Raw genomic sequence first — 6,000 nt, 5'->3', positions numbered from 1 at the left:
AATCGGACTGATCCCAGTTCTGTCCTTTCCTGGCTGTGTGACCCCCTGTAGTTCACTTAACCTCTCTGAGCCCGTCTTCATCTCTTCATCTGCTAACGGAAGATGATATGGCTGCTCTTGTAGTTGAAGAAGGCAGGGACACAGGTGTCTTGCTGGAGCGACACCCCAGGAAGGGTCGTAGGCTTGCTGGGCCTCCAGTCTGCAGCGTCTCCCACTCTGGAGGGACTAACAGCTGGGGCTTAATTTGAATGGTTCCATGTGAGTCTGAGTCTTCAAGAGCTGAAAACTCATCTCAGCCAAGTGACTTAGGAAGTTCCTATGGACCCAAACTCTTAAAGCACAAGTACCCACTGAATGTCAGCCAGGCCCACCCTCACACGGGAGCAGGGGATGGTGAATTTCCCAGGACTTAACAATGCTCCAGCAAGATCGCAGCTGCCAGGGATGCTTGGTGAGCCCCTGGGACCCACTGAAACCAGGACTGTGGGGTCGGGGAGGACATCGTGTTCTCTCTTGGGGCTGGCCGGGAGCTGCCCCACAGTGCCCACAGCGGGTGGAGAACTCTGTGAAGTGGACCCAGGAGCCAGCCCAATCCCCCTGCCGGGGGCTCAGATCCCAGCAACCTGCCCTGGGCAACAGTAGACATCAAACAAGGCCCTGCTTGGTGCTCAGGAAACAAGGAGGCTTGAGACCCAGTCCTGTCTGCAGAGGGGCTCCCAGAGATGGGAGAAGCAGAAACAGAGGAACCGCGTCATTAGAGTGGAGTGACCGGGGCTCCCCTCCACACGGGTGTGAAAGAGCCTCTGCAAGCAGGCAGCCCCGCTTGAAACCCAGGGTGGCTGGGCAGGTCCAAGGGCCAGTGCTTAGGGCCGGCTGCCAGGCCTGAAGCCTGTCCGAACCACCTAGCACTAGATAATCTTTGACTCGCACTGGTCTGTGAATCTGTTGCCCCTCACCGGTACGATGAGCTGTTAACAGAGCCGGTCGCGATAGTTGCTGCCTGGAAAGAGGAGCAGAGAGTTTCAGAGTCAGGACAGGCTTCCCGCTCCTGGAGGGCAGGTGGAGTTGGCCAGATAAGCTCAGGGCAGGGCTGCAGGTGCAAGGCAGCTGGCACACCTGGGCATAGGCACAGGTCAGCTGGCACACCTGGGCACAGGTCAGAGGTAGGTCTGCAGAGAATAGAGACCCACCGGCAGGGCACACCTGCTGCTGTGTCCCAGGACCCGAGGCTTCTCTCTCACCCGGGGACCACTTTGGACCACCCCTGTGCCTGACCGTCATCTGCCAGCGGCTGGTCAAGGAGTATTCAGGAGGCCCCCGCTCCCTGCTCCCCCCGCCCCCTCCCAGTCCTTTGGAGTCCGAGTTCTGCTTCCTCTCTTTGGATGGCCCTTGAGTGCCAGATGCCATGTGCGAAGTTCACAGCCAGGGAGTCACTGAGCCAGCGAGAGCAGCTGCACCCTGGAACCCGCCCCCAGCTCTGTGCCCAGCCCAGGCTCCTCCTTCATCATTACAGTCTGCTTGTCCTGCCCTCAGAGACCCTGCCCAGAAAAGAGCCGGACTCTGGGACTCCTGGATCGATCCTACAGCCCTGCCTGCTCTTTCTAATCAGAAAAACGCTGCACGACACCTAGTCCACTCTTCTTAAAAGGTGTGAGGCTTCCTGAAAGGTGTGGGGAAGGTGATGGATGGGGGCCCAGCTGTCGCATAATCAAGCCCACATGTCTCCATAGCCCGGGACTGGAGCCGGGGAAGCAGGGAGAGCGGGCTCCATCCTGTCCTGAATGCACAGCCGGGCCTCGGTGAGGGGCACCCAGCAGGGTGGGTGGTCCCAGCCTGCCCCCGCTCCTACCCCTCAGGGCATCACATACCAGGGAGGGTGGAACCATGGGGGCCCCCAATGTCCAGAGCCTGCGTGCAGAACTGGGCTCCCCCACTCACTGACTCTGGGTCCTCAGCTTCTTCACAGGATGATGAAAAGCGGATGGAAAGGATTGTACTTAATTCCTGGAATCCTCAGGATTAACCAGGCTGAGGCAAGGAAAGCTCCCAGCTCAGTGCCTGACTTCCAGACAGGGCTGATCGAGTTCTACCTGAGAAAGAAAGACCAGATACAGAGTCACAGAGGAGAGGAGATGGTCAAGGTCGGGTTTAGTGGGAAACTTTGGTTTTATGGTGACGGCGTATTCCCTGAGATCTTCGCCTCCGTCTGGTCCTGCCTAGAGATGGATGAAAAGACAGAAGATCCCAGCGTGTACAGTTTTCTCACAGACGAGCCCCCAGCTGAGAAATTGCGGGGAGCAAATCCCTTCTGGAGGGAATTCAAGGAGGGTGATGACAGTTTCAACATGAAACAGGCCTCCCTTCCTCCGGGGAAACTGCCTTGTTCGGCACCGAACTGCTGGCAGGGTCCTCATCCTGCTGAAACCAGAGAATCTCCTCCCAAGGATGATCTGGGTGTGGGTGCTGCCTGGATCCACAGAGAGCTAACCTCATCTCTCTCTGAAGGGTGTGAGTATGCTTCAGAACAAATGGAGAGGAGAGACTCTAGTGTTTCCAGATGAAATTCAGTGCAGTTAAATCTGCATCTCAGATAATATTTCGAGGGTAAAATATGCTCAAATATTGCAAAGAACTTGCTTATACTTAGACTTACCTGTTATCCGAAACTGAACCAGGCATTCTGTATTTCTGTTTGCTAAGTCTGACCACCCTAGCCTAAAGGCACTGCATTTCCAGACTCTGAGATGGGCGTGGTCCAGTTCTGGGAAAGGATGTGATATGGAGAAAAATGCCAAAGTGGCTTCTCCCCGGCTTCCACCTGCCACACTCTCCTTTCTCCCTTTCCCTGGTCCCCTGGACCAGTTCAAACCCTGCCTTGCTCAGAAATCTGAGCCTTCCCTGTTGGCTCTAACCCCCACCAACCCATGTGGATGGATGCCCCCAGCAGCTCCCCTTTTCCAACATCCAGACCCCAACATTGCCCCCAAATCAGCCAGACCCAGGGCTGAGCCAATCAGATTCTTCATTCTCCAGCTACAGTGATTGGTTGGGGGCTGGCAACACATGACCCACGACGGCCCAATCGGAGTGGATGGCAGAGCTTTTGCTGGGTGAGGATCGCCTGGGTCTCACCTGGAAGGGCTCTGAACATCACAGGACCTGAGTCGCAGCCAGTCCAGGACCAGATCTAAGAGACAAGCTTGCTCTATCCTCAGAATTTTCTGTTTGTTGAAATCAATTCATCTTTAGCTGAAAGCCAGCTTGTTTTGGGTTTTTCTGACCCTGGAACAAAATGTCCTGGTACAAATTTCAAACTGGTGTTAAGTGAGGGAATCCAGAGAGCCTGTCCCATCCCCATGTAGTCAAAGTGTTGGGCCCCGCATTTCCTCATCTGTTCCTTTTATCCTTCTGTACAGCATGCCCGCCTTGCAGGAAACCATCCTCAAATTCTGCCATGGGGAGAGAGACAAGACACAAACGTCGGTGCATAGAAATGAATAAAGTCCACCAACTTCTATGCATCCAATTAACAAAGAGTAGAAGCAAGGCATTTCTCCCAAGCGGCAACAAGATGGTGTGTCTGCTCCTCACAGATTGCAAAGTGTTGTTAGCATTTAAGAGAAGTGAAAAATAAATCTTTCCGGCTTCTCCCTACCGCTCACCTTCTGCTGAGTTTTCTCCGAAGGAATCTTAGAAACCTCAGAAATTCAGAATTAGGGAAGGGGGCCTAAGTCACTGATGGCCTCCCTTCTCACTAGTGGAGCCAGGAATGTCAAGGCCAATGGGCCTCACTCCAAACCCTAAGCATTTTTTGATCCCATTTAAGGCCACCTGAGTTGTCTTAGTGTGCATGCAAGCTACCGCTTCAGTTGTGTCTGGCTCTTTGTGACCCGGTGGACTGTAGCCCTCCAGGCTCCTCTCTCCATGGGATTCTCCAAGCAAGAATGCTGGAGTGGGTTGCCATGCCCTTCTCCAGGGGCTCTTCCCAACCCAGGGATCGAACCAGTGTCTCTAAAGAATCCTGCATTGGCAGAAGGGCTCTTTATCATTAGTGCCACCTGGGAAGCCCCTGTCTTAGTGTATTACTTTCCTATTGCTGCCCTAACGAATTGCCACCAATTTATCGGCTTCAGTTTCAGTTCAGTCGCTCAGTTGTGTCCACCTCTTTGGGACTCCATGGACTGCAGCACGCCAGGCTTCCCTTATTGGCTTAATATAGCACAAATTTATAATATTTGATTAAACTTAATATAGCCACAAGGGCTTCCCTTGTGACTCAGCTGGTAGAGTCCACCTGCAGTGCAGGAGACCTGGGTTCGAGCCCTGGGTTGGGAAGATCCCCGGAGAAAGGAAATGCTACCCACTCCAGTATTCTGGCCTGGAGAAGTCCATGGACTATATAGTCCATGGGGTCACAAAGAGTCGGACATGACTGAGTGACTTTCAGTTTGAACACAAATTTATCATCTGAAACTTCTGTGGTTAGACGTTCGAACAATTTGGGTCTCAATGGGTTAAAACCAAGGTCCGAGAGGGTTCTTGGCAGCTCCGGCCAGAGGACACTCTCCTCTCTTGCCTTTTCTAGCTTCTAGAGGCTGCACATTCCTTGGCCCGCGGCCCTGTGAAAGTGAAAGTGAAGTCGCTCAGTGTGCCCGACTCTTTGTGACCCCATGGACACCAGGCTCCTCCGTCCATGGGATTTTCTAGACAAGAGTACTGGAGTGGGTTGCCTTTTGTGCTCACCCTCAAAGCACACGGCTCCACCCTCTGGATCGGCCCTCCTCATATCTCCTCTCTCTGACTGACCTTCTTGTCTCCCTCTTATAAGGACGCTTGTGACGCCGATCGGTGCCCCTGGAGAATCCAGCATCTTCTCCCCACCTCTAGGTGCTTAACTTAATCACGCCTAGAGAGCTTGTTCTGTCATCGATGGTAACGCATTCACATGTTCTGGGGGATCGAGGCATGGACGTATTGGGGGACATCATTCTGTCAACTGTAGCTTGCGTTCCCCCAAATCCAACCCTGAGATAAGGACTTGGGTACAAATAGTTTATGTGGGAGATGGGAAGAGAGGGCAAGGGGAAAGGCCAAGGGAGGTGCGTTAGCGAGAGGTCACCGCTGGGGGGCGCCCAGGGCTCTCTGGGGACCTGGGTAAACCCCGCCTCCCAGATCCATACCTGGAGGCAAGGAACATAGCGACGCCCACCCGGTGCGTCCCCTGCACCCCCGCCCCCTCGAGACTGAGGATTTCTCCTGGGGCCATCAGCTTGTGGGCCTCTCGTGAGGCTGAGAAGCCTCCGTGCTGGAGGTGGAGGCCATCCACGGGGGAGGGACTTTCCACACAGGCCTCCGTGACCTCCAGTGACCGCGGGGACGGCCCCCGACAATGTGTGTTTCTGTAGGGTTTGTGCTAGGGGCGCCGAGGCCGCAGAGGCGCTGTGACTTGTTACTGAAATGGGAGGAAGGGGAGCCAGAGAGAGAAGGGAAGGCAGGAGGAGGGGCTGCTGGGACTGCCTGTCCGTGCAGGGGGCGGGGAGGGGGGGAGGGGGGGAGAGGGCGGCTCCCCAGTTTCCCTGTCCCCTCCAAGCCCGTCGCATGGCTCGGACTGGACGCAGACTGGTCTGGAGAACCCCAGACTTCAGCTTCCAGAGGCTGCTCATTCCTCACACTGTGTGCTGTGCCACTGATGTGGTAGCGACATCTCGGAAGGGACACCTCTGTTTCCCACAAGAGGCGGCTGAAGCTTGGAGGAAGGAGTCAGCACCCCAGAACTTTCCTGGAACCCAGAGCAGCACAGGGCATGGGGAAGGCCTCCCAGCCTGCCCTGATGAACACGGATTCAGAGCTTAGCAGGTGCTGTAGCCCACCAGGGATTCTCTAGGCAAGAATACTGGAGCAGGTTGCCATTTCCCCCTCCAGGGGATCTTCCTGATCTACGGACTGAACCCACATCCCCCATGTCTCCTGCATTGCAGGCAGATTCTTTACCCACTGAGC

The sequence above is a fragment of the Capra hircus genome, chromosome 14 (genome assembly GCF_001704415.2).
Source record: "Capra hircus breed San Clemente chromosome 14, ASM170441v1, whole genome shotgun sequence".
In the NCBI taxonomy this organism is placed as follows: Eukaryota; Metazoa; Chordata; class Mammalia; order Artiodactyla; family Bovidae; genus Capra; species Capra hircus.
This window is presented reverse-complemented; position numbering follows the sequence as displayed.